The 25700-nt window shown below is 44.8% G+C and overlaps 1 protein-coding gene across 1 annotated transcript in view; it reads left to right on the top strand.

Annotated features, from left to right (window-relative positions):
• The window catches only part of SYNPR (synaptoporin), a 686271-nt gene that overhangs the window by 447237 nt on the left and 213334 nt on the right, over positions 1-25700 (top strand). The gene's annotated exons all lie outside the window — the stretch shown is intronic.

Below are 25700 nucleotides of genomic sequence, written 5' to 3'. Positions count from 1 at the left end.
GACCTAAACTCCAGGAGTAATAAATTTTCTGCTAAGACAGGGTCCCCAAACACGATCTCGATACAATCTGAAGAAGCATCCGCCCGTGATAGCCTTTTTGCCCTTATGATGTCCTCTCTAATGATTGATCTACACCCTCGAACATGTCTCAACCAGTGTATGGCTTTGTTATGAAGAGATACACTGTTTTCAAAGGTGGACCTTGGTGACAATTTTGGAACATGGGTCATAAAGACAGAGGAGTTGGCATGCACAGGTTGGAAATTTGCCGAATTGGCTGGGGAGTGGAGTGATTGGTTGTTATTGCCCTGTCTATGAGATGGAAAAAAACGAGGGGGGCGTCTGTTAAAGGTCTTAACATTCGGTGTGATTGCTTGGTCAGGGCATCTTGTCATGTCCGCATATGAGTTAATCCGGCCGTTTATTCTAGATGTGATATCCGCATTATGAGCCCCCTCCTGTACATGACCGGCATTAGTTTTGGCAGGAATTGGCTTTGGGGGAACAGGCTTCATCCTGCAGGGGACTGCCCCGGAAGATGGTAGAGGTAGAGGAGAAATCGTGGGGGGTGCTTGACCTAAACTAAGACTCTCGACCCTCTTGGTAAGGGCCCCCACTAACTCCTCTAATTTCTTGATTCTCTCCAAAAGAGTCGCTAAGGAGTAAGCATCAGGTGTAACTGGGGCCTCGGAATCGTCAGCAAGTATTGTGACAGAGCTAGTTACTTGGAATAAATCAGGATCAAGGGGGGCAAACCTGTTAGAGCATAAGATGGATTGGGGGGCACAATGAGGAGTGTCTAAATCTCCTTCTGTACCATTCATAGTGCCCACGGTCTGTTTAGATGATATTTGAGGGTCAGAGGTGATTGTATCGGGGGGTGAGATAATACTTTGCTGTTTAATCGAGCACTGAGTATGGAACATAGATGGGATCGTGCGAGTTGAGTTAGAAGGTGTTTTAGTTAACTGATCCTCCACCTGCCCATCAACTAGCGAATCCTCACAATCATTAACTATCCCCTCAATTCTTGTCAGGACGCAATTCATGGCAGAGTGAATACTTTTCTTCGGTTTTTTACCCTTTTTACTACTGGCCATGGATCCTCCTTCTACAGCTTTCCTTTTACCCATGGTGCACGATCCACGGCCGGAGGAGTTACCACAAACACAGAGGAAACACACACTAGTTTATGGAAGTCTTAATAGTAATGGAGCGTAAATGTCACAAGCCCCCACCAAAACTGTGAAAAAGCCTTTTAACGTAGCACAGTACCTCAGGTCTCAGTCAATACGATGTCATCAGTGCACTCGGATTTGGGGGGGTGGCCCAACCCGACCTCCAACGTCCTCGGACGGCCACAGACGGCCCGCCCTCTGCCCGGGCTCAGCCCGGCGCCGCCCGCGCGCGTCCCGCGACGCGGGGGTAGCCTTGCGGTATTTCTGCGCCTCCGGGCGCGATGTCGGGCGGAAATGCCCGCTCGGGATTCTGGGTAGTGTAGTTCTGGGCTCCAACGACCTCCAGGAGCCTCGCAGCGTCCGAGCCCCGCCACGAAGCCCAGCAGCCTCTCTCCGGGTCAAGGTAGGATTTTTAATCGGCCCCCGCTCCACAAGGGAGCCTTGCGGTATTTCTGCGCCTCCGGGCGCGATGTCGGGCGGAAATGCCCGCTCGGGATTCTGGGTAGTGTAGTTCTGGGCTCCAACGACCTCCAGGAGCCTCGCAGCGTCCGAGCCCCGCCACGAAGCCCAGCAGCCTCTCTCCGGGTCAAGGTAGGATTTTTAATCGGCCCCCGCTCCACAAGGGAGCCTTGCGGTATTTCTGCGCCTCCGGGCGCGATGTCGGGCGGAAATGCCCGCTCGGGATTCTGGGTAGTGTAGTTCTGGGCTCCAACCACCTCCAGGAGCCTCGCAGCGTCCGAGCCCCGCCACGAAGCCCAGCAGCCTCTCTCCGGGTCAAGGTAGGATTTTTAATCGGCCCCCGCTCCACAAGGGAGCCTTGCGGTATTTCTGCGCCTCCGGGCGCGATGTCGGGCGGAAATGCCCGCTCGGGATTCTGGGTAGTGTAGTTCTGGGCTCCAACGACCTCCAGGAGCCTCGCAGCGTCCGAGCCCCGCCACGAAGCCCAGCAGCCTCTCTCCGGGTCAAGGTAGGATTTTTAATCGGCCCCCCTCAAGACAGTAAACTTGAAGCAATTGCAAGTTTCCAGGCATACTTCTGGAATTCTGTAGTAAATTCTCATATAAAAAATGTACACATGGATATTTGCCAATGAGGAAATCGACAGTGCCAGCAGCGCAAGTGCACACCCTCATTTTGTTTCTTATGGGGACGGGTTCCCTTCCTTTTCACACATTTAATAGTGATTAATTTATTTCCTTTTTCCTAGGGTCGGAAGGCTCAGAACATGTTTTGTGAACACCCAAATGTGTAGGTTTTGTGCCTGCACATAACCTGCCCGTGTGTCCCCATCCTGGACCGACTATTACACTTGTAACAACAGGTGTTGTAGGCAGCTGTGGTGCTTGGCCAGACTAGGGGGTATATTCACAAGAACGTGCGCTAAACATCACCAAAAAATGTTAACGCAACTTTACACATCGCAGCATATCGCGGGAAAATAACCCCATGTCAACGTGGAATTCACAACAAGGCGGCCCCATGTGATAGTTTGCCGAAACTGCGGCCAATACCCACGATACAACCACCTCGATGAAGATAGAAACACAAACCCCAATGCGAAAAAACCTGCGATGGGCCAAAGCGCGATGAGGAAATCAGCAATAAGCAGCGCCAGGCCTGCAACACAGGCAGGAAAAATCACCATAAAAGTAGAAAAAACACCCAAACACAAACTGACCAACACTCAAGCACCATGGAGGCAGTCGGAGCAGGTGCAGAGGACAAGCGCAACCCCACAAGCACCCCGGACGACCAGCCTGGGACCTCGGGGACAGGGAAGGGCAAGGACAAGAAGAAGAGGAAGACGAAGTTCAGTCCGCAGGCGAACAGGATCATAGTCACGGAGGTGATGGAACACCATCAACAACTGTTCGTCACCTCCAACGTGTCATTGGGCACCAAAAATGGAACATGGCGCGACATCGGGGACAAGGTGAATGCTGTTGGAGAGCACAAGAGGACAATGGACGAGGTCAAGAGATAATGGAATTACATCAAGTGAAAGATCAAGGAGAAACTCGCAGCCAACCAGAAGGCAGCAATGCAGACTGGATGTGGGGGCCCAGTGCCACAGCTCATGCTGGATGACATGGAAGAGCTGGTGTCGACAGTCATCAGTGTGAATACTTGGCCGGAGTCGGGGGACCGGGCACTGCTCGACAGGACACATCACAACCGCAAATGGGTGAGTGACCATCAGGTACTGGCGGGACGGGTGGAGATGGCCACGATGGCACTCATGCACAATCAAACAGAGCACAGTGCACACCCTCAATGACTCTGGGTCATCTCCGAGATCTATAGACTGTCACAATGTACAATGACATGAAGTCTGAATGCCAACATGTACCATGCGACTACATACATGTGGACACATTGCAATACACCATCTCCCCTTCACATTGCTGGGCCATCATCAACACCCCCTGGAGAGCAGTCCCAGCCACTCTTCACTGATGATGAGAAGGACAACCCCAGCTCAACGCACAAGCCCTCCTAGACATCATTGACATCATCTGCGACTCACCTCCAGGATCAGGGCTGCCCAGCTGCATCGAGGAGACGCCACCCACCACCCAAACTACCCAGCAGGAGGCACCCACGGCCCAACAGTCTCACAAGACCCCCAGGAACAACACACGGCCTTCCAAAGCCATGTGCTGGAGGGCCAGAGGGAGACGGCTGAGCAGGTGTGGGTGGGGTTCGACCTCATGGCTACCAAACTGGACACCATCCATGGGTGTCTAGGCCTGCTCCATGGTCTCCAACGAGCCCTGACTGACATCGCTGTAGTCATGACGCAGAGAGAAGAACACCTGTCTGCTCAGAGGGACTCCAGTGATACCAGCCGTGAGTTGGCACATTGGGGACATGGTGCAGATGGAGGCGGAAAGGATGGCAGCCACCGCTGCACACCAGCGAAATGTAGCTGGGATCTACCATGCTCTGCAGATCCTCATCATGGCATTGCTGCCACAAGGCGTGGCGATGATGAATGCTGCTGCCCCCACACCATCCACATCTACGCCCCCTGGTGTGCATTGCCTCACAGTGTGGCAGACGTATCCACTCCGGCACCTGATGTGTCAGTGGCACACAGTGCCTCAGCCGGTACTGCAACACCCACAGGTGGGGCAGAGCACATATCCAGGGACGAGGACGTGGATGGGTTTGTGATCAGGAGGCATTAGCATTAATTTGCCCCACCTGGCCTGTTTCTGCTTGGTGCCTCACATGGCCCCATAACCTTTCACTGACCCCTGATTCACTCCGATGCACTCACCTTGGACAGCGACATGGACTGCCATTTCGTGTTTGATGATCAATGACACGGCAACCAGACTGCGGACTGTACCCTTCCTCTTCCGCAGTACTTGTCATCTCCGATGGACTCTGGCTGGCCCTCCACGGGCCCATATTGTGTAGTGTGCTTGGCATTGCCATGTACCACTCCAGCTGCAAAACTACACTGGATGTGCAATAAACATCCAGTAATGCACTGTTGTGTTATGTCTTTCATCATTCATGTATGAATGTGTGGATGAATGTAGGGACAGTGATTTCCCTTGCGTCAATGATGCTCATCCTGTGGGATGCCAGTCAGAGGGTGCTACATTGCATATTGTGTACAGGGTGCCGTGGACACTACAACAGGGACACACGCATCTGTCACATCCATGTCCGGAAATGGACTGAACCACGCCCAGAGCCCACGAGTCATTGTTGCAAGCCCTGCGCTGGTCCAGCATACGGCAGGCCAGACCCCTCAGCTTACGCTCCGAGGGGGGCCCTCATTGCTACCCGTCACAGGCGTACTCGCTGGTGGTGTGCAGGTCACTGGTCTAGTTGTCAGCATGTCACAGCCACTCCCTGAGGGCAGGTTTGCACACACACCACACCCATCCGGCACAGGCGTCACAGGCCATGTGACTCCGCCAACATAAGGGGCCGACGACGTCACATTTCCCTCTGCCGGTGGTGACTGGATGACAGATGCTCCAAGGTTCTTAATCATAAAGGGCCCATGAGTTGTTGCACACAGGGTTAGTGGCACCCGAGTCCTTGCGGCTGTCACGGGCCTACCACCATGTGGTGCTGACTGGGGTTGCACAGAGTTAGTGGCACCCAAAGCTTTGGGGCTGGCACAGGCACCCCGCCACGGGACTGTGACTTTGGGTGCACTGAGGTAGGGGCACCTTAAGTGCTGAGCAGGTGTGCAGCCTGCGATGATGCCCCGTCCTGGCGGTCCGGACTGCTCAGGTTTTGTGTGCCCTGCTGGACTTCAGTGTAGGCCAGAGCCAGCGGGCAGCGCGGGCCTACCGCCACGTGGCGTCACTTCCGGGATCACAGAGTTAGTGCCACCTATTGGGCTGAGCAGGTGTGCAGCCTGCGGTGAGGCCGGGTGCACTGGTATGTCCTCTGCCATGGAGTAATCAAGACCCAGCACCAAACGTGGGACCTGGGGGCCTGCGGAATGTGGCTGCATGATGTGGAGGGTGCCATGTCTGCAGGCCCTGGCTTGTGGTTTGCAGCAGCACGTGCTGGGACCTCTTGTCTACACGCTGGTGGCGGAAGGTAAGCAGTGAGGCCTGGGTGTGCATGGGCAGGCATGCTCCGATGGGAGGCGGGAGGGGCTGGGGGGCCTCTGCCTGGGTGTGCATGGGCGGGCAGGCGATGTTGTCTTGTGCAAATGTGTGTACTGTGCCAATCATGTATCTGAACTCTGTTTCAGATGATGGGTCTGTCTCAGATGTGTGACCTGGTGAACTGCAATACATACAGACAAGTGGTTGGAGACACACCGGTGGCAGCAGGTGAGCAGTGTGGCCTGGGTGCGCAGGGGCGGCACTCTCTCTCTCTCTCTCCCCCTCTCTTCTTCTCTCTCTTCTTCTCTCTCTCTCTCCCCCTCGCTTCTCTCTCTCTCCCCCTCTCTTCTTCTCTCTCTATCTCCCCTCTCTCCTTCTCTCTCTCCCCCTCTCTTCTTCTCTCTCTCTCCCCCTCTCTTCTTCTCTCTCTCCATCTCTTCCTCTCTCTCACCTTCGCTCTCTCTCTGTCCTTTGATGTGCGCAGGACACACCTTCTCATCATGATTTTTGTCTTGCAGGCTGTGACCTACGGATTGTCCCGAGGGGAGCCGCCATGTGTCTTCATTTCATTTCAGTGTTCATTTTAATACATTTTCATTTGTTGCTTCAAAAGTGAATGTGTGATGCTCATTTTTGTGACGACACATGCATGTCACTAGTTGTGATTGTGCGACATCATGCAGATTATTTTGTACATGTTTAGGTGTAGCTGATGTGGCATGTCTTTGGTCGGGGGTGCCGGGGAGGGGGGGTCCTGGGGGTGGTGGCGGCGGGTGTTGTTGCCCTTTCGGCCCTTTGGGCTGCATGTTCAGTTGCCCAGGTGCATCTGTTGTTCTTTAGGTGTGGCTCTGGGCTGGGCTCCCTTTTGTGGTGCAGGCTGTGGTCCAACTTTGCACCAGATCAGAGCAGGTGTTATTTTCCTGCTGCTAATGCGCCTTATCGCCTGTTTTGTGTTCTTATCACAGATTTGGTTGGTCGTTTTGAATGCTGTGGAGTGGTGCCGGCGCGGCTTTTGGCACGGGAACACCTACTCTGCATTTCATTAGCGATAGTTGTGGGGGTCATCTGTGGCGATGTTTTTTGCGGCTGCTATCACGGGTAAACTGGTGCTGTGGGATGTTAACACCAACTTGTGATTAGGGAGATAAGTTTATCTCTACTTTGGCTGCGATAAAGTGCCGTTGACTCGGCAATAGATCATTGTGAATATGCCCCTAGGTGTTTTTTCAGACTAATATTACTGGAACAATACTTGTTTTCAGAAAATGATAAGCTTATGTTTGGGGGGACTGATCACTACAATTGAAACTCTGTTATTGATGGCACAATTAGTACATATAATCACAGTATTTTGATTGAGGATATATTTAAACTTGTTATTTTTTTGTTTGAATGGCAGTATGCTTTTAAAACATGACAGAAACGTCCTTGTGCCAATCAGGGGGCATATGTTGTAAAATGTAACACTAAACTATATACAGTGCTTTATATACTTTGAAGAATTGTAAAATTGTGATGAAAGGTTCATAATTTGTTTTAAAGCTTTTGTTTTCAGTATGTGTCTTGTCTAAGAGTTGACAAGCTTCTCCCTGTTTGGGAAGCTGGGGAGGCACACTTTGCTTGGCTTTTCACTTCAGTTTAAAAAAAAATATTTGACTATCCATTAGTTATGGCCTGGCTTGACTGTCAACAGAAGAGGGGCTTTAGCTGCACCCACATGTTGGGAGCCAGGAGTGCATGTTTCGACTCGGCAGACAGAAGTTGTGTGCTTCCACAAAAAAGTGCTTCTTCTCCACATAGCTATGATAAAAAAATTTGTTTATCCAACTGCCTGAGCATGAACATTTAGGGGCACACATATGCAATTGCAATGCTAATAAAATGTCTCAGATAACTAGAAAATGTAAGTCGTTTCTCTCTGGCAGCAGCACAGACAGGTAGAAGGGCAGTCAGTAATATACCTGGATTTTTAGCTCTGGCTTGAAAGTGCTTTCATAAGTCAGACCTATTAGCATTGCCACAACTTCTTTTAATTGTTTTACCAATTGAACTTCTGTTGGTAGATTGACTATGCTTGTTGGGGGACCAGCATGGGTTGTAACCCTGACCCTTTGCTCCGGTAAACACATTGCATGGAGTGAGATGCTTTAATTAATCCTTAACTGCCTACAGTGTTGTGTTTGGTTACGTTTTCTTGATTTATGGTTTTGAATGTTGAGGGTCATTTGAGGTGTCCAATTTTGTACGTTCAATTAGATCTTTTTAGAATACCAGTCTAGATAAAATAGCATTAGTCCATGTTGTTGGAAAGTGGGTTGTTAGTAGTGGTAAATGTCTATCTACCACTGGCAATAAGGCCACCACCACAATATAGGGCTCAAAATAGGTCTCAGTAAATTATTCCCATGCTCAACCCTTGTTAGCTAGGCTGCAAACAGGTAAACTTAACTTCAAAGACAGGTATGTAAAGCATTTAAAAACATCAATTCAGTAGCTAATTAAGACACAACACATAATAAAACTCCATCACCAATTTACAAAAATAAGAAATATGTTTATGTTTAAATTGACATCAAAACAAAAATAATCCAATGTAGGGAACCGGAGATATGAATGTTTAAAGATTTAGCACTGTACAGCACATAGAAGCCTACTGTGCCTATCAGGACATCGGATCGTGCTAGAACGGGACAAAGTCAAAAGTTCCAGGCAGACCATGATGGAGCCCTGTGTGGCTGCCCCTCGTGGTAGGTCTTGGTTGAAGTTTCTACCTTCTGACTTAGAAATTGTTCTGGACGTTTTCTTCCCCGTGTCCCTCAAAGCTTTCAGTCAGTCAGTATTCGGTAAAGGTTCTCCGACTTGCATTGCGACAAGCTCCCAGTCAAACTCATTGAAGTCAGACCTCCAGAGCTTTCCAGTGGGACTAACATGGAGGATAGGCTGGCTAGCAGTTGGCTGTCCAGGCCGAGTTAGTCCACTTATGGAGCTTTTTTCCAAAGTAGCTTCAAAGTTCTTCAAACGTCTGGAACTTTTTCCTGAAGTTACTTTTGAGGGTTCCAACGAGTCCAAAACATACTCCAAGGGTCTTGAAGCTCCCATATGGTTCTTGAAAGTTTGGGGGTTCCATTCCCACAATTCAATTGGGCAAAACCCTTTCAAATCTACAGGTTGTACTCCAAGCTGGGATTCTTGGTGGCTATGGTCCAGGTGATTTCTGTTAACCTGTAGCTTGCAGGGAGTCCACTCGTTACTCCTTTCGTAGCAGGTTTGAGCCACAGGGTTGTAGTTGCAGATTGTGCAGCAGGTGCAGTCAGTCAGAGTGCTGGGCCTGGTTGGTGCAAATCAAACTTCGAGCATGGAACCTTCTTCTTTCTTTAGTGTCAAGCAGCAGATCTGAGAGACACTGCTCCTCTTAGATACTTATTCAGTGTTCCCTGGGGTCACACAGGAGGGCACTTCTGTCCAGTGAGGTGCAGGCAGCTACCCAGAGCATGACCATTTATTTCAAAGTGTGCCACATTGGTCTTCCAAAAAGCCACCATTTCTCCAAAATTCAATATGGCTGAAGTTCCAGCTGAGAGGCAAGAGCTGGTTAAACCAACCTCCAGGATGGCTCATCTCCATATTCTCCCTCCCCTGGCATCTGCGCATTCCTTTCTTAAGCCTGCCATCTGGCTGAGTTCGAAAAGTAGGGGTGTAATTGAAACTGGCTTCTTCTTCCTGTCTCCTCCTTCTATTGAAGATCATTGTTTACGACCCCTCTTCCTGCTCGGGCATTCCTATATAGCAGAATCCTCTTCTCCCAAAATGGCTGTCTAAACCCAGGGGCTACTTATCACCTCATCAAAGCAGCCTGGCTAATCCACTTAACTCTGACCAATCATGGAAGATCACTGGAAGGCTGAATTTTGGCTTACAGACAAGAAAGTCTTATAACTTCCTGTCTGTACATTTTAAGATAAATTCAACAATAGTATATTGTTGGATTTATCAGTACCATTCTAGTAAGTCCTTGAATTGTATTTTGTGGGGTTTTCCTGGTAAGAATTATTGATTAATATCTTCTTGCCATTTTAACCTATGTGGCTGGGGATCTGCAAAAGAAAAAAATGAAATGGGCAATTTCTCCAACACCAGGGCTCATGACACATCTTTTATAAAGAACCTGTCTATATCTACAGGACTACCCCTACCCCTGGAACACCTACGGGAGACTTCAGGGGTTCTGAATATGTAAACGTATTGCAGATCCTCATTCCACAGCGCTCTTAGCACAAAAATCTATTTTGGGAAGCACTGTACTACAATGTGGGAAGAGAAATGTGCAATTTCACTAAACCCAAGGCCTATAAAACCCGTTTTTAAAAGGTCCTCCTCATAAATATATGATCCCCCCAATTGGGACACCTAGGGGAGACCCTGAGGGTACCTAATATGCCAAAATATTGTAATTTATTAATGTGTAGGTGCCCCAAACACCAAAGTTGGTTTTGGACACAATCTACATGTTAAAAGCAGTCCTGCAACCCAAGGCTTCATTTAAACTAACTTCAGGCCTTAGCAGTTCACACATGCAAGTGCAAAAAGGGCTGCTGGCCTCTAAACCTCCTTGCTCTGTTATATACTAGGGACTTAATGGTAGTTGTCCTATTTTGTAAAAGTGCTTGAAGGGGGGGGGGGGGTCAAGCCAATCATAGGGTTTCCCTATACCATAGTGCACCCTAGTGTATGTAGGTGTTTTCACTGTCTTCTAAGTGTGTTTTCAGGATAGCACTGGCCCAAGGCCTGGTTAGACAGAGCACAGGGCTATTCAGAGTCAGTTACCACCAGTACCAGTCATCAAAATATGGGGGAGCCCAGGATGTCTTTGCAACACATGTGCACACAAACACATTTCATTCACTTGGGGTGGGGTATTTAGGTCTAAGTGACATTACTTTCTGCATCAGAAAGGAAGTCTTTGCAGACTTGATTTCAACAAAAATGTAATTGTCTTTTTTTCCTTGTTACTCAGTGCTATCATCTACATTTTGGTGTCAGTAATGCAGAGCAAAAGCTCCATCTATTAGTTGCATTATTGGTGAATGATTGTATCCACTCTAAGGAAACCTCTCAGAATAGCACTGTGTCTTAAAGCTGTTTCAGCAGGATATTGCATGTTTGCCATCATCTAGGCAGATGAGTTGACCTTCTGCAATCTCTGTGCTTGCTAGTAATAATCTGATTCCTTGCAGGTTATATTTCAATTTAGCCCTGAAGCTGTGACACCCTTATGAAATATTTTGCTGAAGTATGACGGAGTGTTTTGAAATGGGTGGGCTGTTGCTTAGCACAGTGGAATCAGCAATCACTTTATGGAGGAGGAGCTGATGCTGGCGAGCTTGAGGGAACTGTGGTCTATTTGCATGAGAGGGGAACATTGAATATGTGTATGCTGTGAGAAGAGTGGTTTTGTAAGAATCCTACAATATATTATGCAGGCAGAGCTGGTAGGCCCAGTAGAGCCATACATGTTATTTTCTAGCTACCTTGTTTAACTACCTTGTCTGCTATCAGTGCTAGACTGTTGATAATGATGATTATACGGTGATTGGTTGCATTAAACAAAATTCTAATGAGTCAGGTTTTTTCATATGACTCAGATATTTACCTGTTCAGACTTGACACATTTCATTGTTTTGAATCACAATGTAGTAGTTTTGTGTTAAACAGTTATTGGAATATATTGAATTTCCTTTGACCATTCAGTGTTTTCTTTGATGAAGTCATTTGTAAAACGGTACCACATACATTGCCCTTTTCACTGCTTTCTTTATAACAACTGCTTCCACTTTTCCTCTATTGACTCTTGCGCTGAGAGCCCTCCTGCAGGCTGAATTTCTCCCTTGAATCTCTTCAAACCCAATTGAAGACTCCCAAAACAACTTCTAAGTTCAACTGTATCTATTAAATAAGGAGATAGACATTCAATCCAGAAAGTTAAGGTGTTGAGGATATTAAAACAACTTACGCTTAGATAAAAGAACTCCTGTAATTTGAGTGACAAGCGATGTAATGAAGACAATATTGCAAGTTTAGGAAGAGGAAAATAATGAATCTTATGTGGGAGTCATTCTGAAGAGCTTAATTATGCAACATTTTAATAATACCTTGCTGTTAACTATACATCTGAAAACTTAAGATACATTTGACAGTAATTAGACTGTATTCTCTTCAATCAAAAAGAAGTTAAACCACAAAAGTTTGAGATTAATTTATATTCAGTGGAGTTCTTGTGATGCCATTTTAGAATTTACTGTGCAGTAATTGTTGAATGTCATTTGTAGCTTTATTGTCATTTAAATGGATAACTAATGTCAAGCAAAAGTAATTATTTATTTTAAATTACCAAACATTTTTCACCATGCAATTTAGGAAAACATTCCTGTTTTTGTTTGCCAACACTGCCAAACATTGAACATATTGTTGAAGTTTTTATGATTGCAATTATGTATTACAGAAAGAACATTTTTTCATGCCTGATGGAAAATTATATTTAAACAAGATGTTTGTTTTGAGACACCTAAATTTCACAAATGTACTATTAGATGAACATTAATCTTGTAGGCTCATATTATTCATTATCAATAATATGTACACATTCATAGATCAATCTAAAGTAGCACTTAATTTGTAAAATAAACAAGTGCCAGACCCCAAAGTTATTCCACCTCACCTCTTTTCACTGCTAGATGCTTGTAAACTGTGCTGCCAACTAACCCTAAATGAGACAATTTTTAATGTTGCTGGTACCCAAAGCTATAAGAATGGCCAAGATATGTTTGTAATGTTATTTTAATACATATTGAGTTGACGAATGCTGTGGCAATGTGTTCTGTTTAAAGATCAACAGGCATCACCTGCGTGGTGGAGTTTCATGAATATCTACCTGTGTTACGAAATAAATGCTGCTGCTGAGTACTGGTAAACTCTGACACAAATTAAGCACTAATTTGTAAAGTAATAGGAATCACTCTGGTAAGAAGCAGTACATTTATGATGTGAAGTGTGTATTTAAATGTAAAACATTTTGTCCAGCAATGTTGCAATGTTATACAATGCATATTTGTGCACCGAAAGACAACCCAGGACACTAAAGCATAAGAAGAGAACCTAGAACAGCTGGTGAGGATGACAAATGGAAAAAACTTGACAATAGTTTTTTTTTAAAGTATGGGTAATCAGAGTTTGCCATGGCCTTATTGCCTGCACTCCACATTGGTAGATGCATCCCCAGTGTTTCATTCAGTTGTGAAACAGGAAACTGTTATAAAAGAGAAAAATAAATCTTTCAGTTATATAAGTTAGATTCATCAACTCATGTTTTCAATCAATACAATTAAAATTACACATTATGGAAAGTTTCCTGAAATAAACAACTTAATTAAGATATGGGATCCTAACATCACATTAATAATCATTAGAAATTGATTAACTATTGTTAAGAGTGATTTTACGATTCAGCTCTTAACGTCTATAATGTTGGAAGATCAGGCATTTAACTAATATTTAAAGTCAACACTGTTGATCCCCATTACACCTATTTGTAGATTAAGTTTATCATTCTGTTCTCATGAGAAAGAATGATCCAATTTCTGATACATAAAACATCGTTTTTTTCACTGTTACTTTTACATAGCTCATAGTAAATGCCAAAATTATTTTGATCTTCAAGAATAAATTAAGCATGTATGTACTAGACATATTTTATCATCTCTTAAAATCATACCCATAATTAATAATAATAATAATCATCATCATCATCATCATCATACATAAAAATGGCTATTAGTATCTTTCAGTATCTCCCTGAGTTTACGAAACATTAGATATTAAATGAGAATTTTGATGATCATTAAAAGTATTAAATAATATATTTAATATCAAAACAAAGTTTTTAGATTCATATCTCTTTTATGGTATTTAATTTGAAAGGTATACATTGATAATACATTAAGTTGCTAAATTAGGTACCACAGCCAATATTGCCCATTAAAATAAAATATTTTTGATAACATGTCATATCTAATACTGTAATATAACTCACACTATATATAGGGTTTATATACACAGAAAAGAGTGGATATGCTATATTGACTTGCACATCATCATATGTACATAAGTTTCAAAACTTAATTCTTCAAATATAGTATTATAGACATTCAATATTGGGTGCTAATACAGTGCTTGATACTTATCCACCTAAAGTATCAAAAATATTGAGGTCAACAAGTGACACAGTGGGTAAGAGGACACAAAGCACAACAAGGTTGTGGACGAAAACCCTCACTCACCCGAGGGTGACATGCTTCATCATTGGGTTTCTCCAACACACGACTCCCGCCAGAGTCATTTAGAAGAGCCAGAGCGGTATTTTAGTGAAACCGACAGAGGTGATTGACTCTGTAGACGGTTGAATGGGAATGCACACAATGATGTCTAGAGCCTTCTGACCAACAACATTGATGACATATATCCCTGGTCAAGCACAGAGGCCTAAGTACCTTTATATATTTCATTTATTTTTTATGTACCTTCACTAGCAGAGTGACTAAAGTTTACAGGTCCTGACGAATGCCCAGAACTTAACTCTCACTAAGGCAGAAACATGTTGACCGACTAATAGATAGGGTATATATATTTAACCCTATTTTTTCACTTGCTTTTTAATCACTACCACAGATGGAAGGAAGAATAAAGTTGTTACCCATATGTAGGTAGTTTTTAAATCACTTTCCACTATTTTTCTTGCACTCTGCCCCTCCTTACCATTCTGAGTTGGTAGATCCAACACGTGCTCCGCACTCCTGCTCCTTCCCCCTTGGGTAAAGTCGTAGCCCACACGGGGTACCTTGCGGTCCCCATGTGTTGGAGGAACCCAATGATGAAGCATGTCACCCTTGGGTGATTGAGGGTTTTCGTCCACAACCTTGTTGTGCCCTGTGTCCTCTTACCCACATTTTTTCCACTTGCTACCCTATATATCATGTGAGTTATATTATATCAATACAGTAGTAGTATAGGATAGGAATTCTATCCCGTAGCATTGTCCTAGTCTAGACCCCCCTGTGTGTGATACATATCTAATACTGTAGCACTTCTAAACTGACAGTTTATTTTAGTCCATTAATATCAGAGTTCGAAATTTATTTCAGATTAAATGATAAATAAAATTCTTTTAACAATCATGACTCACTCTTTTAAATTCCTTTGATCTAAATAACAACTATTTTCCCTTTATCATATATGCTGGTTTCTTTTGAAATGCTGTGATATTTACATAATTAACAACTAGCTACCGACAGAGTGTACAGCACACATTACCACTACCGTAACATGCAGCTGCCCCAATTATAAGAATGCCAGAAGTAATCGACAAACACATACTAGGGTTTACCATACACAAACATTCACATAGTAAGCTTGGGAACCTTTTTTATTTAACACCTAAGACATTCTAGAGATCAACACTGTTTATAATTCTTCATCTATTATTGGGATACAATCCTTGTTTTCAGAAATAGGGTGCCTCACACATCTATCCTTCATAACAGAGTTCTGTAAACACATGTCAAATATATATCAGTTCCTACAAGAGAAACAATCCCTAATAAGATGCTAATATTGACATTTAAATAAAATATTTCTTAATTTATAACTTTATGATTTTATATTGATACTGAAATTTCAATGTCAGTTCCCATAGGAACACTTATGGGGCATCTACTCCAAACAACCCTGGATGGATTGTCACCAAATATGCATGATGAGAAACAGCCTGGTCCAAACCACGATCTCTTTTTTGTTTTATTATAAATGTGTTAATCAATTATTGCAAAAAAGCCAACAAACTATGTGTTACATGTGGTAAAAGAAAATACAGATATTTTGATAGTTTGGCCACCATATTTTATTTTCCAAGTCTGTCATTCAAAAATGAAAAAATAAAGGAATCTGGATGGGGTTATTTTAGGTAAACCTGCCTCTTCTGCATGGTCACCCTAGATTTTCTGCCTTTTTTCCAAACTCGACTTTTTCCTGGATGAAATATTCTTTACACTTTATCTCTGCTAAATAGTAATAAAGTGTCTGTGCTCCCCATTTAAACAAAGTTGGCTTAATACTAATTGGCATATTAAACTTACTTATAGGGTCCCTGGTATATGGTAAAGATGTGCACAGGGCCTGTGAGTTAGATGTCTCTAGTAGACAGTCACAACTATTGGGCCATCCACTTCAGTGTCAGTCCAAACAGTGCTTCAGGTGTACCATTGTAGACTGACTAAAGCAGTGTAAAACTTCACTTTCGCCAGACAAAAGACCCTTTTGATAGGTCTATTTATTATATGTTGAATATTAACAAGTTATCCCTAAATTGGCCCTGTTGCTCTCAAGACAGGCAGTTGTACCCAAAAATAGGGCCTCTAGTAATGCAAGGCTAGCATATTTTTGCAGTGGCTCTCATTTAAAAGCTATTTCCATTGTATGAAGGTTGTCTGGTCCATAAAGAAACAATGCGAACAAGTATTAAACATAAATATTAATCATGCTATCTCATGGTAGGGAACAACTAGAAATTGGATTCAATAACTCTTTTTAAATTAATTGTTTAGTCAGCTTTTTTGTTATACTTTTATTAAACTTTTAGAAAGTTACCTTTTCAGTGACTAAAGTGTTAGGAGGCTGATTTGCATTGACCTCTAACTGCAGCCCTCTGAGTGCTCAAACACCAATGAGTTATGGAAACTGCTCCTAGAGCAGAGGCAAAGGGCTTGGGGTGGAGAGTTGTTTTTGTTGCTCTGGCATGATGACCATTTGGACTGTTCCTAGGTAGTTAATTTACTTCAAAGCAGCCTCCCCTGTCACAAGCAGATGTCAGATGACACATGGACATGCCCCTTTGTTTGTTTCCCGTGTCATCCAGGCACCAATCCCATTGGGAGGAGAGTTTCCCTCAGAATTGGTATGTAGTGACCATAGAGGAAGGGGTTGCATATTACACTGGCCACACATCCGGGTTGGCACATGAGCTTTGAACAAGGGGAGAAGGTTTCCTCCATCTTGGGTTTAGCCAGAGAGGAGCACTGTGGGATTGTTTGCGGTATGGCAGACAGGAACTGCTGCAAATTTGGGTAGGGTTACCTCTGGGAACATTTATCCCATTGTTTAGGGAAGGGCGAGGAGCCGCCCGCACTTACAAACTACTGCCAGGTACCAATGTGACCTCCTCTGGTGTCCTCCTCATACCACCTTTTAGACCTGAGGAACAGCCATAGAAGACTTGAACTGCTGTCTGTGACCTGGGTGGTGTCCTGTAAGACTGGGCCTGCTTCCTCGTGTACCCAGTACAAAGAAGTGGACACCAAGAGTCATAAGGCGTACCTCCTGTTCAAGCTACAGGAGTACATCAAGCTGCAAGAGGCCTTTCCTGCAACTGCCAAGCTGACCAGTTCCATCTAGACCTGGCCTGAAACCTGCTGTTGGCCTCTGCTGGAGCATACCTTGACCTCCTAGTGCTATTCCTGAGGTCATGGTACCCTTGACTTTGTCTGGCTGGACTTCTCCTACTACCCCTAAAAACCTGGGACTTAGAAACTATTCCAAATTAATGACCTCTGGAAGATTGAACAAACCTGCCAAGCCACTCCTACAGGGCCATTACCAATCAGCTAAAGATTCAGGCTTCTCTGCACAGAACTTCTCTGCAGTATCAAATCTGTAAAAGAAGGACCTCACTGAGAATGAATCAGGCATTGTAAAGCCCCCTTCAGCTACAGCCTGCAGTCTTCCCCCACTGAATTATTCTAAGTGCTGAAAAAGTTGCATAGGGCTTGTGAATGATGCGGTTTGGAAATCATCCAGACGAAATGGGTTTGGGAATGGTTTCTGACCGACCGAGTACGATGCATCCGGATGCTTCCAGATATGATTCGGTTTGACTCCCATTGACTTCAATGGGAGCCTATGTTCTGACCAAATGCATAGGCTCCCACTGAGAAACGGGTGGCTGGGGAAAATCGGGCACCCTGTGGCGGGCACCCCCTGGTGCCTGCCACACTGTTCATGGCTGGTAAGGGGGGACCCATGGGAACCCCCCACGGGCCAGATCGAGAAGGCTCCGGGTGCAGGGGGGCTGCTACAGGACCCCAAAGTCTGATTCCGACTGCTGATTTGTGTCAGCCTTCCAAACCGCATTGTACTCGGGCCCTAAATGTGAATGTAGAAATCTTTACTGGGCAAAGGCACCTAAAGTAACAGGTCGGCAAGGAACCATCTCTAGATGCAAAATCCTTGCGGAGCCCTGTTTTTCTACAGCCTGCTTCCTTGTTCTGCTAAAGTCTTTTCAAATTTCAATTTTGTCCCAAGGTAAGACCTATGACCAGTTTTAGCCTGGTTCTGTATCCAATCATTGTTCCCACATGATTGGAGTCAAATCACTTCTAGGTCCTGGTCTACTGTGTCCAGTTGAACGCGGTTGGTGTTATTATTATTTAAATATTAAAAAGTTCATATCTCTGGGTCCCCTTATTGGAATTGTGTTGTTTTGTGTCATTTTATTTAATTAAATTTCCTCTACTTTTTTTATTCAGTTTGGAATTTTAATTGCGTTGTGTTTTCACCTTATTATTGTTTTGACACTGGATAAATACTTTACATATTGCTCTAAGTTTAACTTGTCTTCTCTGTGCCATAGCTACTGAGGGTTGAGCTCATGTTAATTTAGTGACTTTTAGAATTTACCCTGAAAATGACTGTGATTATTACTCTTAGTGGGTAGTCACTCCCCTTGACTAATCACCTAATTTTTACAGTTACATTTCTATCTATTGGTCTAATGCGGGTGTGAGAACCTAGGTACACTCAGCCTCATGCATCAACCCAAAATCCAGTCGGTAAAATACCGATTCGGTAATAGCTCCCGGTATTAAGTAAAAAATACCCAATCCCAATGCATCAACCCAAAAGCAGAAATCGCTATTTAAGGAATCCTTAAATAGCGATTCTTTAAATAGGGATTCCTTAAATACCGATTCCTTAAATAGCGATTGCATTTAAGGAATCCCAAAGTGAGATTCCTTAAATGCAATGCATCAAAGTTAAAAAAATAGCGATTTCGCTAATAGGGGGAGCAAATTACCATGAAGATGAACTGCATGGTAATTTGCAAAAACTTTGAAAAATGCACTTTTGTGCATTTTTCAAAGTTTCATGTTGCGCACACACATGCCCTTAGAGCATGTGTGTGTGCAACATATGTGCACATATCATTTTCAGGGGTGCAACAGGGTGTCCTTTTGACACCCTGGCACCCTTGAAAGTGCTCCCGCTATTAGCGATTCGGTAATACCGAATCGCTAATACAGACTGGCTTTACATTCATTCCTATGGGCCTCCAAGCCCATAGGAATTAATGGGTAGGTATTCCTTATTACCGATTCGGTATTACCGATTCGGTAATAAGGAATATTAAGGAATCGCTATTTGAATAGCGATTCCTACATGCATAGCCTTTTGCTATTCCTTATTAGCGATTCCTTATTTTTCGCTAATAAGGAATCGCAAATGGCATTGTTGATGCATAGGCCCCTAAGTGATTTAGCTGCCTAGCCAAAACAGAGATGTTTCGTTGTGGCAGCCACTGTAAGGCAAAAGGCACTAAATATACCACTCTGAAAAAACATTAGAAGGGTTTAACCAGAGCATCTTATGACCCCAGGGAAGATGTTTTGTGGTCCCAGACAGATTTTAAAACACTCTAGTTTTTTCCCCAAGATTCACAAACCCACATTCTCATTTGCATATGTCATTGAGGGTATATGGACCTCTATTCAGTTCACTAATCACCATATTTTAAAATATTTGTATTTCCCCTGTGAAAATCACAATGATAATCTGTACAACCAAAGACTATACAGTGATCACTGTGTGCTTGTGGAATGTACTCAGGGCCTGTTTTAACCTAACCAAATTCTAGACCTTGTGACCAGACCCCGCAGTGGCAGGTGGGATGGGGTGTTTGTGCATGGAATTTGTGTAGGCTAGGACTTGTTTCCAGGACCTTCAGTGCATGGGAAAAAGCAGTCCACATCTGAGGCCATATTTATAAAATTTTAACGCAACGCAGCAATCCACCTTGCTGTGCTGCATGAAAGGGCATGAATTTGCTGCATTTAATATTATACAGAGCAGGTCTTTGTGCCAGCTCCCCATGGGTTTTGTGGTGCTAGCTCACCTCTGCTTCCTCCTTCTCCTCTGTTTACTGTTTTACTGTGATACCACTGTGTGTATTAGGTGTCTTTCTGAGATGCTTCACTGTTACATTGTATCTTTTGCCTAACAAAATGTATTTTGCTTAGCTGTTCTCGCTGTTACTTTGTATCTTTAGGATGTCAAAGTATATCTGAATCTTTCAGTGTATTGTTTCATATGCTTAGCTTAACACTGCATTCATAGCCTCTTTTGTGCAAGCTCTGTAAATTGCTTAACTCGGCCCCCCAGCCGTTCACTTATTTGTTGCCACTACTTTTAAGTAATTTTGCTGTTTATTTTGGTCTTCTCCCTATTCCCACCGCTGAGCGCTTTCTTGCCATTTCATCTGAGCCCTCCGCTTGCTTCCTGTCTCCCAGAGCCCCTCCATCCTGCCAAGACCTACTTAATGGAGTCTGCAGTGTGGCCAAGGAGTGGACATGTTAGGCGGGCACGACACCAGTGCACCAACGGCAAGCATGTCTGTGCCCGTCCATGCCTAAACGGTTCCCAGCACCTGAAACCCTGTTTTTTCCATCCTGTGCAGCTACACAACCGCAGATCTCCGAGCCCTATTTCCCGGGTGCATTGACAACTGCTGCCGCACATCCCCACAGGACCATTCTCCTGTCAACACTGCTGCCTGCTGCTTCACATGCAACACCGAAGCAAAAAACAACACTGGAGACACCACAAACATGACTAAGTCCACCACACTGACCAAGGTCTCCATGGCACAATTCCAGGGCATTCTACACACAAATACTCAGCAAAAGCCCCATGGAGATCTGGGACACAATCTCATCCCTCACCCGGGACATCATCTTCCTCATAGCGACCTGGCAAAGCCCCTTCCTGTTAGCAAGACATCGCCATTGTCACCCCTGAAGGCTACAAGATACACACTGGGACCAAACCAACAAACACTGAGGTAGAATTGCAATCATCTACAAGGAGACCATCAGCTGCATGACCTCCTCTGATGACTCTACTTCGCTAATGAAGCATCTCAACTTCAGACCACCAGGACCACGCCACAGCTTCTGCAATGCAATCCCTGACCTTATTGCCCCGATTGCCATTAACTCTCAGCACTACATGTTCCTAGGGGATCTTAATTTGCACCTCAACCCCGCACAACACCAAAGCAGCCAATTTCCTGGAAAGCATGAGCAACAAGGCCTCCAGCATCTCCTTATCATCCCTAGTCACATCGCAGGGCACCCGCTTGACCCCATTTTCACATCCAGCAACAGAGTCATGTACAACTATGTCTCACACCTCACCTAGACTGACCAAGTTTCTGTCTTATTAAGCTGTCTTCTAAGTGACTATTTGTTCTTGGCAGAGAATTGGGGAATTGGGTGCATTATTATACTCTACATGCTTTTTGTTTTGTTTCAGCTTCCATTCACTTTGCATGATTCTATGGATGTAGTGTTGCCCATTTTCTACCCATCTGCAATGTCTCCAATCTCCATGAGGAAGCAGCATTGCATTCATTACACAATCATTGTTCATTTTCCTTTATGTTGACAGCACGGCATTCTTGAGAAAAATGGATTCATTATTTATAACAATTGTCATCCCAGGATAAAGATGAAGCTTTCCCAGAGACAGCTGGGTCAAGCACATTGTCATTCTTGCCTATGAATGGAGGGTTGGGGGTTGTTCATTGCAGATCCACTTAGGGTATGTTTACATCATGGGCATTTTTGAAAGGATCATCCATGAAAGACATATGTGCTGATTCTAATTGGACTAAGTCATACACGTTTATGACTCATTACAGATGCCAAGTGGGTGGAGGTGTTTCTTCTGATTTCGGAACAAGAGTCCTGGAATCTGTTAAGAATTATTGCATTTCTATGTCAGGTCAGTTGAACTTTACTGGGCACTGAATCTTTTGATGAGCACACACATTTATTTTATATTCCATTTATATTTCTTAATAGGGGTGAATTTTTTGTTGACTTTGTGCTTTAGTAGTTACTCTTGCAGGTGAGCACAAGGAAGATGGGTGAGGAGGTAATGGCCCAGTTACTTACTGGTAATCATTGCTCCAAGTCCAGGTCTGTCCACAGTCCTCAATTTTCCATCCCCATATCACCCTTCCCGAAGGAGATAGAGGAGAATCAAAAGGCAGAATATTATGTTAGGTATTTTGCTTCATAGGAAACACATCATAAGTAGCTCTCTTTTAGGTCCATAAAGATGAAATAGAGGGCATCTGTTGGACCTGGCTTTTGTTAGCGTGGTCTCCCCTAAACTTTTGGCTAGCGACCTCATGTTTTGACCTTGCTGTGCTAGCTTAGGACTTGGGCGCTTTTGCACTATTGTATGGTGTCAAAGAGCTGGGCTCATCATGTACATACTGTGGAGAAGTGTATATATGATAGCCTGATTCAAGTTTGCTGTAAGTCCCTTGTCATTGGGTAAGACCTACACCCAGGGCATGTATCTCGAATGTGCCTCTGTGGGCCTGTCGCACTGGTTGTGCCATCCATGGAGGTAGATGATCAATAGTGCCACTGGTTTGCCCTGGTGAGACCTGTGTGCACAGGTCACTGTTACTCGATTTGGCATTTACGGAACTGTGTGCCAAGGTTCTGCATGTCTCCTGCTATATCGGAGGTCTCCCTGGCGACAGGGTGTGTTGTTGGGAAGAGGTTGGGCAGGTGTATATATATTACCTGCAAAAGTCATGAATGACACAGAATGGTGTGTTCAGTATGGTGGGGCCTGCTTCTCGCATTGAATTAGCATCAGGGGATGTAGGGAAAGGCTGTCTAGCAGTATGGTGTTTGGTATCGTTGAGTTGTAATGGCGAATCCTGCTCCGTAGTGGGAGTAGGTTCTACATATCAGTGATGGAAATGTGACTTTGAAAAAGTGGGCATTTCGATGTGCGTGGCTCTGTGTGCTTGGCAGCCTGGCTCCTAATTCACAGCTGGGTGGCAGGGGAATAGCCACATCTGTGTATTCCTGAAAGAGGGCCATAAACTAGTGGTTCATGGGAAACTGTGGGCCTCTGACTCTGAAGTGCCTTTCTGGGATGGTTACATGAAGGTAGAATTGGCACCTGCATTCCATGGGGCAATGTCTTGGCCCCACTAAAGATTGTGATCAAACTTCTCAGGGTAGGATGGCAGAACAGGACAACATTTAGAGAGGGCCTGTGCATTTCAAAGGTGGTCTTTTGAACTGATTGTATCTTCAAAGTCCATTGTAGGTATAACTACTGGTGCTCTGGCCTCAGAAAGTAGAGACACTTTTGGATTCAGAACCATACTGCACTGGTTCGATACTGGGACTTTGACATGAGGAATCATTACGGCAGGAGGGACTGCAACTGGACTATCCATAGACCTGTGGTGACTTGGAGCTTGTCGTGCTCTAAGAATGGAACTGTCACTTGGTGGATTTTGCCTGAACCTTGCTGGTCTGCAACTAGTGCCAACTGTTGTGGCCAGGAGCTCGAAGTACTCTCTGAAGACTGGTGAGCTGGCCTCCTGTCAACAAGACCCCTGAGACTCAAAGGATCTCACTGTCTCTATGAGATCGTAAGGACTGCATTGGGTGAGGTGGAGACAGTGGGAAGTGATCATGATTCGGCCAAGGACCATCCTGGCATACACCATCCTCCAGCTGTGCGAAAGGAGTGTGTGTGCAAAGTCAGCCATCTGAGGTGGTGGGACGTGAGGAATTGAGGAGTTCAGGGGAGTTTGCAGAGTGCAAAGGACACATGCTTGCTACTAAGGGGACCGTTGCTCGCTTGTGCTCCAGAGTGTGTGGTGTCTGAGGGGTGTTTGGGGGACCCTGAGCCGGGAGCTGAGACTGTCTCAGGCCTCCAGATTGGAAGGGCGGCAGTGCCTGACAATGCCGCCTCTGTCCGAGATCATTGGCTTCCTATCCCTAGACCTACACCACAGGGTGCTTTGTTTTTAGAAACATTGTGATGAGACCCAAGGGTTTTCGTTTTTCCTTGTGGGCATCTGCAGCTGACTGCCAGGGATCTACAGCAGGTCATAACTTTGCTTGAGGGGAAAATATTTCTCCTGATGGGGAGTGCGCCATCTTCCTGGGTAAACAACCTTTTTGTCTATGAGGGGAGAGCGATCCCACCCTCGTGCAGGTGCAGTTGGGTGCCTGGAGGTTGCATTCGGATGGACAAAACTAACTGTTTCTTTCCATGTTAGATGGTTCTAACTATGTAGCCAACAGGGCTCCAGCAGGGGCAAGGTGTATCATTGGCTGGTAGAGTTGAAAGACTGAGGGTCTGGGTCACAGAGCATGGTCATAGACTAGTGACTGTTAGACATTTTTGCAATGGGAAAGACCAGCAATTTTATATAACTGTAGAGTGTATGTACAATGTGTGTTTTGTTTTGATTCAATAGAGAAGTTTGACAATTGCGTATAACTGTAGAGTGTATATACATTGTGTATCTCGTTTTGATTTAAGGGTATGTGTGTAATACAAAGACAAGTGTTTTTCTACATACGGTGTGGAGTCTTTTTTATGGCAAATGCAGTGTGTTGCAAAGTGGGGTGTTGTGCGAATGCTTTACACTCGAGCCCTGAGGATAAGCCTGGCTGCTCTGTGATAAGGTACCAGAGGATGAGCACAGGTTATCGGACAAGTGTATCGTACTCATTCTATTGGAACTGTGGGTTTTGACTGACTTTGATGCGTCTTAGCCAGCCCGAAACTGCTGGGTCTAACAGTATCTATGATTGCAGGTTTTTGCTTGTATATTAGCGAGGCTGTGTAATAGGGGTAAAACTCATGCAGGTAAGGACTGTAATAAGGAAGGCCTAACTCAGAGTAATGAGGAGTACCATTCAGTAACCAGTCCATTAACATATAGAGAACTATGTCTAATAACAATAACTTATTTGTTATATGGCATCTCAGCTGTGCTATATGAGTGCCTTAAAAGATAGATGTTACTACTACCCACTCATGGTCTTCAATTGGCAAACCTTTCGGAGGATAGAACACTGAGTCATTTTTGCTGGGATTCAAAGTTGTGGCCGGCTCATTGCTGCTTTGTTGTAGTGGCAAACATTCAGCTCACTGAGCGCTATCCCTCCGGCTAAGGCTTTTAAATATAGCTTTCCACTGTAGTCCATAGCAATGAACCTTCAGTGAATACATCTTCATGAAGTAGTCTTCTGTCATATACCTACAGACACTTAAACGATTGGATAGACTGGGTACACTTGAGAGGTTTGAAGGCACAAACCAGTGTAACATTAGCAGTGGAAGGAGGTTCCCCCATTACAATCGCAGGCCATCGAGGAAGCAAAGATTGATCAGACTTTTGATGATCTAATCCCAGGCTTTGTTTGTGGAGGGTCCTGGAGGAGCTCCCTAAGCCTCACTGGTCTGTGTGGGAGGAGTCTAATGGAACCCCACCCGGCCACAGGTAGGCAAACGTGCAGGCCATCGAGGAAGCAAAGATTGATCAGACTTTTGATGATCTAATCCCAGGCTTTGTTTGTGGAGGGTCCTGGAGGAGCTCCCTAAGCCTTACTGGTCTGTGTGGGAGGAGTCTAATGGAACCCCACCCGGCCACAGGTAGGCTAACGTGCAGGCCATCGAGGAAGCAAAGACTGATCAGACTTTTGATGATCTAATGCCAGGC

Source organism: Triturus cristatus, chromosome 9, assembly GCF_964204655.1.
Source record: "Triturus cristatus chromosome 9, aTriCri1.1, whole genome shotgun sequence".
NCBI lineage: Eukaryota > Metazoa > Chordata > Amphibia > Caudata > Salamandridae > Triturus > Triturus cristatus.
Note: the sequence above shows the minus strand (reverse complement) of the source record. Positions and strands in the feature narration are given on the sequence as shown.